The sequence below is a fragment of the Tupaia chinensis genome, unplaced genomic scaffold (genome assembly GCF_000334495.1).
Source record: "Tupaia chinensis unplaced genomic scaffold, TupChi_1.0 Scaffold000318_1, whole genome shotgun sequence".
Classification (NCBI taxonomy): domain Eukaryota; kingdom Metazoa; phylum Chordata; class Mammalia; order Scandentia; family Tupaiidae; genus Tupaia; species Tupaia belangeri.
In genome coordinates, this window is record NW_006159811.1 from 5,905,382 (window position 1) to 5,919,705 (window position 14,324).

General features: G+C 44.6%; 2 pseudogenes; one reads left to right on the forward strand and one right to left on the reverse strand.

Moving 5' to 3' along the window:
• Positions 1-2,957: 2,957 nt before the first annotated feature.
• Positions 2,958-3,850, reverse strand: LOC102478000 (ELL-associated factor 1 pseudogene; annotated as a pseudogene).
• A 6,590-nt stretch (positions 3,851-10,440) lies between these two features.
• Positions 10,441-10,741, forward strand: LOC102478434 (COX assembly mitochondrial protein 2 homolog pseudogene; annotated as a pseudogene).
• The last annotated feature ends 3,583 nt before the right edge of the window (positions 10,742-14,324 follow it).

Consider the following 14,324-nt stretch of genomic DNA (forward strand, 5'->3'; position numbering starts at 1 on the left):
AGGAAGGTTAGATTAAGGGTGAGGCAGTGAAGTGCCTAGAATCCACATTTAAGGAGGTTCTCATCCTTGTGATCATGCACTGATCCAATCCTGAGCCTCTTAAAATTTTGTGGGGCCAGGAGGTGGTATGATGGTTGAGGCACTAGACTCCCACATGACCAACCATGGCTCAAGTCCTGGACCTGGTGGCTTGCTTTTTCACTTTTGCTCTCTCTCAGTCTGAATTAAAATAAAATTAAATAATTAAAAATGTTTTGTGCTCCAGGTACCTCATTTGCCTCAGCTAGGCTCTCACTCCATTCAGCTGTGTCTTCTCTTCAGCTGTAGAATATATGGGGGTTTTTTTAAAGTATTATTAAGAAGGTCATGGAACTCTTGCATCTTGTTCTAAATTATTTGAGTCAATCATTTTATCTTTTCAATAAGTGCACTTAGCCACTGGCAGAATCATGGGATGCTCTCTCCCCAATACCTCTCAAAAGCCCAAGTTGCTGCACCAACTAGAGCCTCCTCTTCCATTTGTATCCCATTCCAGTTAGTGTTAGTGATCACACTGCTCCAGCATGCCAGGACTGTCAGGCGATGTGCCCATTGCCACACACTGCCCAGCAATCCACCGCAGAACCCCATCCTTGCAGTCTGCTTCTCTACTATCTAGCCTAACTCAGGTTCCCCAGAAGCAGGCCCCAAATGGCCATTTTTTAGATTTTTTTTTTGTTTTGCTTTCATTTTTTATTTAAATATAGTGATTTTTTGTGGGAGCTTGCACACCAGCAAGTCTGCCGAAGCCATTTTCATGAGTCTCTTACTACTGCCATCTTAGGCTCAGAGAGCAAACAATTACACAATGACAAAGGCCACAATTGGCTCCTCTTCAAAAACCTCACCTTTGAAAACATACTCTGACTGGCCACTTCCCATAGCAAATCGGTGAGCTAGAGTCCCTTGCATATCCGGCACCTCATGATTGATCCACAAAGCAACCAATCATAACCCACCTTTTACAATTCTTCATTCAACCAATCATAACCCACCTTTTACAATCCTTCATTCAACCAATCACTGCTCACCAACATGTATATAACCACGATCCCTGGCCCACAATCACCAGACGACCGTGAAGACCCTGAAGAGCTATGACACCGTGTTGTCTCCGGATGACCCTGAGCTGTGACATCGCATCGTCTCTGAACGACCCTGAAGAGTTGTAACACTGCGCCGTTCGTCCCATCTCTCACTCCTTCCCTCAGGAAACCTGTTTGACTGTCCTGTGGGTCAGGACAATTTTTGAAATAATAAACCAAAAATCTTTACAGAGCAAATATTTTTCATAAATGTAAACATGCAAGTCTACCTCATAATTAAGCAAAATAAAATTTTAGGTACAATTTTAAAAATCATTAAAGAATAAGAAAATAAACCCAAGACAAATAACAGGAACAATATAAATCCATATTTCATAATGCTTCAGTTGGTCTTGTCTTCTAATCTACTGGTGAAGGCCTGAGTTTCAGAAATCTTACCTCTCTTGCTAAATGGAAAGAGCCAATTTCTACCATCGCCATGGGTAGAGTGCTGTGACCAAGCACCAGGCAATGGCTCTGCAACCCCAGCTCCAACTCACTGGGGTCACTGTATGGATGAAACTGTTGACTGTAAGGCACAGCTCTAACCAAAGCCCCCACCATGGATCATCTACTTCCCTCTACCCACTGGGGAGGGAAAGGCTGAGTGGGAGGACCTGAGGAAGGAAGGAAAGTCATTGCTAATGTCTTCACATCCATTAAACCAAAGATGACATCCATTCCAATACAGACATGGGCTACACCATACTAATTAGAGGGCCATGACCACACAGTCAGTCAATGTGGGACATTAACTAGTGGCCAGTTTCCTGTAGCAACAGCTCCATTTGCAAACTGCACACTGTAGAAGGCAATCTTGGTAAGTTCCTCTAGTTATATATACAGAATACAAGTCAGTCTGGGAGTCAGGCATAAACAGTGGTATGAAAGAATGAACAAAATACCTCATCGAAGACTGTGCTCATTTCATTGCAGAATTCCTATCTAGATTTTGGTTTGGGGAAACTTCCTGTTGGTTCATCTGTTCAGAGAGGTTTCTTGATTACTCCTCTCTTCCACACCAACCTCCCTCCTAAAATCCACTGAATAGAGAACACTAGATATGGATCCATGTGAAACTAATCTGTAATAAAAGCTTCAATATACGTTTAAAAGTCCCATGTATATCAATCTGATTCTGGTAATTGAAAGTCGAGGAGAGAGCAGTGGAAAAAGCCTGGTTTTGGGGCAGAAATTGGCCGTCACCCATCTGTGTGCTTCCCTTTCCTAGTTTGGAAACAAGAGGGTTGAACTGGCAGATCGCCAGGCCTTGCCCAGCAGACACGCAAGGACTCTGTGTAAGTCCATGTCTACACTGGCATGTCAGACTGAGTCGGACAAGTCTTTCTTACCATTGTGTGTCAACAGTTTAAAGTGGTTTTAACATCCTTCATGATGCAGCATGAGGTTTCCCTCTCTCCTATCCCTTGACAAGAGTTTCATTTCACTGGGGCCGACCACACGGCCACACTGAGGGTTACAGAGGTTTTAAGCCAGATCACTGTCCTGGTGAAGACATGGCCTTTGAGTAACCTAGACCAGAGTACATTTGCCTGTTTTTCGTTAACGATGTTAGCCAAACAGAAATATCATTGTTAGTTCTTCTATAGATCTACTTAAACTCTGAAACATGAGATTGCTCAAAAATTACACGAGAAAAATCACCCACCATCATTAAGTTAAAGGTTTGAAGGTTAGAACGTGCCAGAGCCTCAGACTCCCACTACAGTCACTGATCCACAACATTGCTTTCTTAGCAACAGACTCCATGCCAAGTAGCCTGGTCTTACAACATGTGTGTGCACCAAAGAGTAGATTTTGAGAAATTCAGTGCTAGTCATCACGGTCAATGTCAGACTCACTCAACTGCAAGTCATTTCTGAGGGTAGTCATAAGCTGGTTGCTTCCCTGTGGCCAGCTGGTTCCATTGCCAAATGGAAAGCATGCTGTTGTGGGGCTGCTGGTGTGACAGCTGGGGAAGAGATGCTGGACACTCATTGTCCAGTCCCAACTGCTGGAGCTGTCATGGTCACTTCCTGAGGAGCTCTCGGAGTTGGAGGAGCTGCTGCCACTGCTGCTGCTTATCTGTCCAATGAGGTCAACCTGGGATCCCAGCTTTCTTTCAATGTCATCCAGCTGAGGTTCAGGTGAGGGGTTATCTTTCAAGAGGGAAGTTTTGGGTACAGTTGGAGGTTGTGCCAGAGCTCTGAATGGCATAGGTGGTGGAGGTGGTGGTGGTTGTGATGGCTGTGGGGGACAAGAGGGATGATGTTCCACTTGGGCCTGGATTTTACTGCTCCCCTCGGCTCTTGTTCTCTTGACCTGAATGCTGCTGCTGAGTTTTTCCAGCACATATTCTCCACGTCATGATTAATAAGCATGCAGTCCTTCTGATAAAGCCTTTTGTTCCCTTTGAAAATGGTCATTGGTGCTGTGGATCCAGGGATGTGTGGCAGGGTAATTGTGACTTCATTTCCTTTGCCAAAGTGAAGCTTCACAGGAAGGGTCTATAGATGCTGGTTTAAAAATCATAGTGAATGGTGTGGAAGGAGGCCCCCAGTCGCTTCTCTAGCTCTCCCAGAGCTGCAGGCAGTGCTCTTCATGGTCCAGCAGCAGGTTTGAGGTCCATTCATAGCCCTGCTCGACCCTCATGCAGACACCAGCACTCTCCTGACATGGCTGGGCCAAGATGACAATTTTTAAGTGCTCAATTGGGTGAGTACTCTTAGGAGATGGGATAGGAAGGAAGCAAGACAGAGTAAGTAGAAAGGTAAGCAAGAAAGTGATCCTTAGCAGTCTTTCAGTCTGATCCTGTAGGAGTCTGGAAGCACAAGTTGCTCCAAACTAATTGTACCCCAAGGGAAGGGGACTAGTCTTTTGTGACCTGAGCCAATCATCAGCCAAGGTCCATCCAGATATGGGGGTGGGAGTTAGAGGAAAGAGGTGTGTGACCATCCATAGCCTTCTGTTTGGCAATTCTCCAGAGAAGGGAGCAGCTGTGAGTGGTTATGGACCAACATCCCCAGCACATGGGGGTGGGTGCAGCAGCTGGCAAAGGGTGTCTAGGGTGCACAAGAATGTTCACGACACACCCTGCTTGTCCCAAATGAGCAGTTTCTATTATACCTGAACTTCCAGAAACAATACCAGCTAATAAATCAGGGGACTCGTTTTAGACTAAGCTCTGCCATTAACTAACTTTGGGTCTGTTTCTAAATCCGTAGAATTAAAAGAACAGGCAGACAGACTTGAAGACCCAGGGTAGCCCGACAGACAGGCACGCAGGCACTCTGCCTCACTTCCTCTCTTCACTGGACTTCCTGGGATCTCCTCCAAAGTAAACTAGAGCATCCGAAGCCTTGTCTCAATGTCTGTTGTTGGGGACCCTAATCTGAGGCAAGGGTTGCTATATCTAGAATTTTGGTGAGAGAGGGGAAAATGGAATGAGAAGTTGAGAAACAGGTAACAGCCATATCATACAGTATTACAGTAATAAGAGTTTTGGGGTTTTTTTTAAAGAATTATTTTATTTAACTTGATTTGTTTTAATTAGACCCAAGAGGGACAGAGCAAGAGAGAGGGAAAGTGGGAAAACAAGCCACCAGGTCCAGGACTCAAACCAAGGTCGTCCATGTGGGAGTCAAGAGCCCTTAACACCACACCACCTGCCAGCCCACATGAGAGGTTTTCATTTTTTTCTGAGTGCAATGAAAAAGCAATGGCATGTCTTAAGTAGATGGATGGTATAAATAAAAGTTTCTAAAAATAGTTCACGCTGGCTGCTTTGAAGAGAATTATTTGAGAAGAATCATGGATTTAGAGAGGACAGTTAAGGAGGTATAAGGGTGCTTAGGTGAGAAGGATAGCAGTGGAAAGGAGAGTTTAATTCCAAATACTGTGGAGGTAGATCCTACAGGACATGGCAATGGATTGGTTAAAAGAATTGAAGAAAAATGATGGTAACATTTTCTAAAATGGAGAAGATGGTATGCAGGCATGCTTCATATTTCAAATAAAATATTTCTCCTTTATTCTTGATCTTCTTTGCCTTATAATGCCTAGGAGGTACTTTTGGACAGTTTGGTTAGGTGTGATATGGGCTCAGTGGACACTGACAGAATTTCTCTCACCAGTTGAGGAGGTGACGAGGCTGGGGTAAATATATTTTTATTTTTGTCTGTCATATTCTTATTCTAGATACACTGATAGAATACTAATGCTTTCCCCAGACTTATTATGTAATAGATAGTTTCTCAAAGACCAGTCAGTTGCAAATTTTAAGTATCTTGATTCTTAGCCAAGTTACACCATACAGGCTGCTGGAAATGCTAATTCAAAGAAAAAAAAAAAAAAAGGAAAAGTAATTCCAAATCAAGCCACTTTCCTCGTGCAAGAGAAGAGATTGTCAACTTCCTGAGCAGTACATACTTTGAGGGAGAGCAGATGGCTTCTGCTGTATTAACCCTGTAAGGCAGAAGAGCAGTGGAGAGCTATCCAGAAGGTGTTGCCTTCTACACAAAACACAGGAGCACTTCCAGGAGTCTGCCTCTCTAGTCAGTAATTTGAGCCTCCAACCCCACTGGACCCCAGTGTCCTAACTTCACCCAAAGAAGGCATTACTCTTTCAGACTCCAGGGAAAGCAGCCATCCTGCTAGCGTTAGCTCTAGACTAGCCATCACTCAAGGCTTATCTTTAAAAAGCATGGAAATCCTAGAGGCTTATATTTGAGAACTGAGTCATTCAAGAAAGCTAAGTTTCTAGAAATCTGTCTATAAGCATTCACACATGTAACTTTCACTTCCTGTAGATCATCAGACATGGGGAGGCTGGAAGAGGGGAAGGGTGGGCTCTAGCAGGACAGCTCCTAGTGAGTCCCTTCCAGTCTCTTAAGACTGAGTGGTACAGAATGCTTAACTATTGGATGCCTTGAAAGAGGCTTGACCATCTCCCAAGCCAAGCATTTATTCTTCCAGAGTAGACTATATCCCTATAAAAGTCAAAGATTGTTCTAAATGCAACCTGAATTGCACAGACTCCTGTCCCCAGTGGGGTTGATGTGTCACATAGCTCACAGCACTAGAAGTCACTACCCACACTATCCTTTCTGCTTTTAGAGCGAGTGTGGGAGCACACATTTGCAAGAACTGGACAAGGCACAGACTACATACCCACTAGTCACAACCCAAAGATGCAACACAAACTCTGAATTCCTACTTAGTTTTACTTTAGGACAGGTGACATTAATAGGCACAGTCAGGGTCAATCCCACCCCATGTGTCCCTGAGCTGATTTGCAGCTGCAGTGGACAGTCTCCCACATCTCCCTGGACTTCTTTGTCTGGTGATTTTTTAATTTTTTGATGCCACAGGTTCTTGCTTCACCTGTGCACAGAGAATACTAGAAGTACCAGAGCTTTAATATCCCAAAGGTAACTCTTGACCAATGTTCTGCTCTTGAAGCATATCTGTGGAGAAATACTCCAGCTTTCCCATTTTTTTTTGAGAGATTTTCACTGTAGGGCGCGTGCGCTCGCCAGACAGAGAGAGACAGAGACAGAAAGCGAGAAATCACCCACCAGGGGGGATGGTCACGCCGCAATCCCTTCTCCTCCATTCTCCTCTTGGGATCTTGGGCACGTACGCACACGCGCCCGGCGTGAGTTTTAAGCCACCAGGTCCGGGACACGAACCGCGGTTGACTACATGGGAGTCCAGCGACATAGCCATTATGCTAACTGCTGGTTCCCCAGCTTTCCCATTTTTTGGTGAGAGAATTATGAGGTATATTCTCAGAAGGTTCTCAGAGAGTCCCAACATGAATTGAATGTTAGTTTCCCACAACAGCATCTTTCTCAAAATGCATATTAGCTTTTCTCCTGATAGATGAGGAGATTCACCATTCATATCCAGAGAATGTGATCAGAAGCTTTAGCTGTCAACTCCTTTAGGATCTACTTAGTCCAAGTGTTGCCTCCCTGAGGTCTCTCCCTTCCTGGGCAGCCTATATGTGGTGACGTGAGATGAGGGTACAATTGTGGCCCTTTTTGTCCCATGCCAGAAGATGCCAATGTGCAATACTTGCTCCAAAACTCCCTGAGAGATTGGCCAAGGCTTTGTCAGTCCTGCATCATGCTTTGATTGCCCAATTCTGCTGTTTCTTAACTCTTTTTACAGATGTTAATCCAAAAAAAAAAAAACTTGCACTCAAGTCTGCATAGCACCTGCTTCTAAAAAACCAATCCGTAGGGTCAGCATATGGTGTAATGGTTACATTACTGGACTCTCATATATTCGACTGCAGTTCGAGTCCTGTACCCAGCAGGCACATGCATGTGTGTGCCCAAAATTCTGAGAGGAGAATGGAGGAGAAGAGATTGCAGCATGGCCATCCAAGCCCTGGGTGTGTGTGTGTGTGTTTGCTTTGTCTCTGTCTCTCTGGCAAGTGCATGAGCCCTATAGAAGAAAAAAAAGATCTGTAAAATCTTTCCAGTCTTCCTCTCACCTTCTTCCTTTGTGCCAACTGGGATCATAAATAAACCTCCTATACTCAATTCCCCCTCTGTTTGGAGGGGACTCAAACTAGAACTAGTAGGAAAGAAGAGAGCCGTCCTTCCTCATTCCTAATTTTTCCCTCCATGTAGAGGCAACCCCAGTAGCTAAAACACTCATGGATTTTCTTTGCCCACTCACTCTTCTGCATGAATGCGAAAACTGGGCAGGCATAGCCCAGCTCGGGCCTCTCTCCTTTACGGAGCAAGGCTATACACAGGAGTCACATGTTCTTCCCTAGTCGTGAAGAGACCTCCCAGGACTTTTTCGAAATTAGAAGAATGTGAAGGTACTTTGTAGAACAGAGGCTGTAGGTTGTGCAGTGGTGGTGACTGGGACAGATCTGTGGGACAGATTGGTTGGGTTGGACCCACACAGAACTTTTAAGCCTTTAGTTTTTACAGAAAATCTGATTTTCTGTCTTTGAAAAAAATACTGCATGGCAGCAATCTAACAACAAGAAACAGCAGCTGCCCTTTTCTAGAGGGCATGTTTTCTCAGTTCCCTCCTGTCCTTATAAGTCCCCAGAGTCTCCCTTACTGAGATATCGTTGATTTACATTACCTGTGGAGCCCCTGTAGGTATCAGAGTTTGGGAACCCTAAAGGAGAACATAATGAAAGTGCTCTTATCTGTGAGGACAGTCAGACTCCAGCAGAGAAGTTCGGTGAGAAGACACTCACCACTCAAAATGTGGGCCAGGGCGAGGAGACGCAGGCGCACTACTGAAAACACTCCCAGAGCTTCCCAGAGCTGCAAGAAATTTGCACCATCATGACACTGCTTGACGAGTAGGTTTTAGTATTTATAAAGCTTCCACTTAGGGAAGCCACTAGTTCCTTCTGTTCCTCCCCCACAAGGATACTCTGCCCATAGCTCCTACTTGTTCCTTTGACCTTCTATGCTAACACTGGAGACATACCAGTAGTATCTTCCTCTCATGTCCTTCATCATCAGTAGAGGGAACTTTCAAGGTCAAGGCTAAAGGTATTCATATTGTTTAAGGGATGAGCAAAAAAATTAAAGACCTGCCTGTTTGTGGGCATAATTTCTGTTGACTCTCACTCTTTGACCAGTGAGCCTGAAAACTACCCAACTTGAGACGGTCTGGGCTAGATGACTGAGACATCAGCTCTCCCTAAGCACTACGGATGCGCAGTTTCTTCTCACTATCTGGACAGTTTTTCTTTGGATGGGCTTTTTCTTGCCTTAGTAGTGAGATGGTTACATTTTATTATTTGTTTTGAGTCTTAGAATAGTTCCTATTGGGCCAGCAAGTGGCATGGAGGCTAAGGTGGCTAGATCCCAAGTGGCTGACTCCATGGATTGAATCTCTGACCCGGAAGCTTGAAAATCACACTGAGCACGTATGCATACGTGCCCAAAATCCCAAGAGGAGAAAGAAGGGATTGCAGTGTGGTCGTTCCCCCTTTAGGGTGATAGTTCACTTCCCCCCCTCCCCTCTCTCTGGTGAGTACTTGTGCCCTATGGGAGAGCAGGGAGAGTGAAGAATTGGGCCTATTTTACCAGAGAATGCCAAACACTGGGCATCTAAGCTCCCCCAATACCAGAGATAAACACGTATCTCTTCTTAAAGGCAAGAAAAGCATGGAGAAATTAAATAATTTGCATCAGGTCACACACTAGGAAGAGGTGATGCTGGAAATTGAGCTCTCGCAATGTAAATTCAGAGCTCTGCTTCTATCCACTTCTGTGCATTACCACCTAGAGATCTGAGATGTGCTTAAGGAAAAATGTACTTGACTAGGCCTAAAGGAGGCCAAAAATACTATGCATAGTCCCCAACACCTTTGATATACAGAACTTTGGCTCAATCCACCTGCATAAGGTACGTCAGTCAGTCACTTTTGGGAGCGTCATGCAATACATGAAATTCTGCGACAAACGTCCTCTGCCAAGTACTCTTATATGATCCTATAAATTCTATTCCTGGATGTTTAGGTCCTCTGGACCAGTTCTACACAGGATACTTTCGTCTTATAGGAGAGCTGCTAAAGATCATTTCAGACAGAGGTGCTTGTCTCCGAAGACATGCTCAAGTACCATTGTTGTTTCTCAACTTCCTTCAGGGATGGGGTCTCTTCTGTGATACAAGAAGAGATTCAAAGGATTTCACTTCTGACACTAGGCATGTGGGTTTTTTCTCCCACATACCAAGAAATTCTCAGCGGACACTGACTCCCTTACCAAGGCAAAAGCCACCCAAGTCAGGCAGATTTGCCCTCACCCAGTGTCAGCAGGCAGCATCCAATATGCTGAGGGCCCCGCAGAACAAAAGCATAGAAGAAAAATGAACTGGCTCTCTCTAGTCTGAGCTGGGACATCTTTCTCCTGCCTTTGCACATTGGCACTCTAGCTTCTCCAGTCTTTAGACTCTGGGCTGCAGTGATTCTCAGGCCTTTGGTATGGACTGAGAGCTGCATCATAGGGTTCCTAGTTCTGAGGCCTTTGGACTTGGGCTGAGGCATGCTACTGCCTTCCCCGGCTCGCCACCTCATGGACAGCCTATCATGTGACTAATAATAAAGTTCCAGCTAACTCCATTCATGAAAAAGATAAAGATGAATTCAAATGAAGACTATAGAAGTCCCCTTGAATCAGACCAAAATGAGAACTTGGAACTGCTTCCTAAGTAAACTGCCTGCACTCAAGAAAAAGGAGTGGCTGAGTGGGCGTCTGTTGCCGCCTGCCGAGTGGCTCTACTAGGGCCTCCTGTCTGTGAAAACCGCTTCAGCCCTCATGGGGGCGCAAGTAGGGTTGTGCTGCTGTGATCCATTACCCTCTTCTAAAGATGCACCCTGACTTATCGCCACACTTGCACACTGAAGAATGCAACATCTTAACTTGTTTAAGGAGTGTCACAAAAATCACAATATTCTGAAATATTTTGGTCATTGCGACAATCTTGATCGGGAGATGAGAAAATGCTTGAAGAAGGAGTGCATGGTAAAGAGGACTAAGAGCAGGGAGCATGGCGATGCGATGCGAAAGAAACTCTTCAATCCTCCAGAAGAATCTGAAAAATTATATTTTCACTGGATGCCTTGACTGAGAGAAGACCTAGACTCGTGTTGATCACTGAAAGAATTCTGTGTTATTTGGTTTCTAGTCCTTTGAATGGAAAGTGACCCATGAGAAATCGAACCACAGAGAAATATGAAAACCCTGGATTCTGCCATGTTTCTCCCTTTTATTTATAGCTAGTTAACATTTTAGTAACTTCTCTCTCTCAATAAAATAATTTTAATCACAAAAAAAAAAAAGAAAAGAAAAAAGGAGTGAAACTCCAGTAAAAAGGAGGAAAAATGAGACAGGGAAAAAGGAAAACATGGGGAGCATTACTAAAGTCCTCACTCCAGCTTTCCACCTCTGAGGAAGGGTCTGTGGAGTTCTCCGACTCGCTAGCAACCATAACTCCCCAGCTTTTCTGGGATTCACATAGAAAGGATTGGCAACAGCCAAGCCTATCAAAAAGATGCACCGTGAGCCAGGAGGACACAATGCTGGCATGAAGTGAGACACATAACAACTACAAGTGTGGCTAAGGTCATAGGGGGCTGAAGGGATACAACATGGACATCTGGAGACTATTCTGGACAATCTGATCCAAATTCTACATGTCCAAAATGAGTCATCGCTTTGAGTTAAAGCTGTTCTGTTTAAATAAACCATAGTGGTGACACCGGGGGTGATGCCTCAGTCAGAATGTGAACTGCTCCAACAGTCTAAGGCAGCTAAAGGTCAAGTGCTTTAACCAGAAAATTGAGATGCAAGAGAGCAGGGTCTGTGTGGGTCTCACTCACCTGCTGCCCACCATGCTAGCTCAGTATTTTCTTGGAGCATAATCTCTTTAGTGAGGGAGGGGAGGTCAACAGAACCCTAGACCTGGTGCTTTGAAATGAGGTTTCCACAATTCCTCCAGTGATAAAGCGTGTCTTATCTGGCCTCCCTGGAATTGGTTCTCTTCTGAGACCTGTGCCTTTTGGTCCAACTCTTGTCTTTGCTCACTTTAGCCTTTCGGCATCTCCTCTCCTCTTGAGGCCCTATCTGCTAAACAGTCCCATTGGGTTACTTGGGTGACCTTGGCTGTTATCTTCCCAGGAACTCTTTGCTACATCTGTAGAACCCAGATATCCCTCTACAACTGCTTGAGTCAGACACCGTGGCTGTACTGTCCCTGAAAGCCTTCTTGGAAGCTGTCCAGTTGTGGCTCTATCTAAGCCAAGGTGCCATACAACTCATGGAGAGTCACTGTATGATGAGATACTGCCCTCTCCTGGCCAATGCACTGAGCTTGGTCCCCAAGGGTCCATCTTGTAAATCACTCATGCACTCTCCCTTTCCACACTGCCAGCTAGGATTAGAGATTCTCATGGCCACTCGAATCTTATAACTCACAGAAAAAGTTAGAGAATTAGCTGGTAGCACTGCTCTCATGGACCCATTTAAAGACCACACCTCCCTCAGAGTCTAAATCTGTTCCCTAAAGAGGATATTATTTTGCCTTCAACTTTAGCTAGTCAAATGAGTCATCTGAAAGTGGGCTTAAAAAGTATTGTCTTAGGGGTCAACATGTGGTATAGTGGTTAATGTGCTGACTCCCACATGGCTGACCATGGTTCGAATCCTGGACCTGGTGGCTTGAAAAATCACACTGGGTGTATATGTGTGTGTGTGTGTGTGTGTGTGTGTGCCCTAAAGTCCCTGGAGGAGAGTGGAGGGAAATGGATTGTGGTGTAATCATCCTCCCTGGGAGTGATTTCTCACTTTTCCTCTCTGTCTTTCTGGTGAGAAAAAGAAAAAGTGCTGTCTTAGGCTGGCCCGTAATCTAGTGGGAAAGGGAGCCTGATCCCACACGGCCAACTGCAGATCTTTTCTTTGGAGGTGTTTTTGTTGTTGTTGTTATAGGGTACATGCGCTCCCCAGAAAGACAGACAGGAAGTGAGAAATCACCCACCCAGAGGGGATGGCTATGCTGCAATCCCTTCTCCTCCATTCTTCTCTCAGGATCTTGGGCATGCATGCACACATGCCTGATGTAAGTTTAAGCCACTGGGTCCGGGACTCAAACCGCAGTCAACTATATGGGAGTCCAGCGACATAGCCATTACACCAACTGCTGGTCCTGGTTCTAATCCCAGCCCTGGTGGCCTGAAAAACATGTTAGGTAGGTATGTGTACATGCCCCAAATCCTAAAGGATGAAGAAATAGAGATTGAACTGTGGGGATGGGGAGAGGGGGGCTGTGGGAGGAGGGTTCTATCTCTGGTGAGCACATGCGTCCTCTGGGAATTAGGGGAAAAAAAGTCATCTGAATTTTCAATGCTTGCCTTCATGGGACATTTAGGCAACGATCTCTCCTAGCAACCAGAGTTAACTAAATTTCTGATGAATGACTCCATGTAAACAAAGAACTATCTTCTGTTTTGTTACTAATGCATTTAGTAGATGAACTCTAGCAGGTGTAAAGCCTACTCTCCCAGTGACACAGTCAATGTCTCTACCAAAGCTAAGAAGTAGACATCAAACATGTTAAGTATTCATTCTAGTTTAAGTTCTAATCTAGTGATTCTTTAGATAGTATTTACTCCCATTCCTCAATCCTAGACTGTAGTGATGCACAGGGTGCGTCATGGGTGAAGCTGATTCCTGCCTACATTTTCCAGGATCTATGGAATCACCAAGTCTACTCTAAAAATTCCCTCAGGATCACTAAAAAGAAAGGTCTTTATTCTTCTGGCCAGAAATACTCATAAGGCAAGCATGGTCACAGAAACTGAGACTAGGCCTTTAGAACTTCAATAAAGAACTTTTAGATGTAGATTTCTAGAAGTGGCTAAATAGAGCGTATTGTGGACTGAACTATGTTCCCACCCCTAAATTTATATTGAAGCCCTAACCCCAATGTGGTGGTATTTGGAGATAGGACCTTTAGAGGCGTAATTAACATTCAATGAGGTCATAAGAGTGTGGTCCTGGGGCCAGCAGGTGATGTGGTAGTTAAGTCATTGGACTGTCACATGGCTGACCACAGTTTAAGTTCCAGACCTGATGGCTTGCTTCTTCACTCTCCTCTGTCTCTCTGTGGTCAGACTGAATAAGAACATTTTTTAATTAAATAATTTTTTAAAAAGAATGTGATCCTAAGCCACTAGGGCTAACAATGCTAATAAGACACTAGAGATTTCAATGCCCCTCCATTGTTCATGCAAAGGGTCATGTAAAGACACAGCAAGAAGATGGCCATTTCAAGCCAGGAAGAAAGGCCTCTCCATGCTGGCACCTTGATCTCAGACTTGCAGCCTCAGAACCATGAGAAAATAAATTCTAGTTTAAGCCATCCAGTCTGTGTTATTTTGTTACAACAGCTAAAGCTGACTATAGTCTAAAAAGTCTAAATGTGTAGGAATTTGGCTTCAGGGTGTAACTGAGTATTCAATAGACTTGGGACATTTAAAACCTATAGCTTTAGGCCAACCAGTGGCATGTCGATTAAGGCAGATAGATCCCACAAGGTTTGACCCAGCAGCTTGAAAAACATGCCAGCGTATGCCCAATATCCCTAGAGGAGAATGGAGGAAAAGGGATTGCAGCATGGCCATCTCCCATGAGAGGTATTCTCTCATTCTCT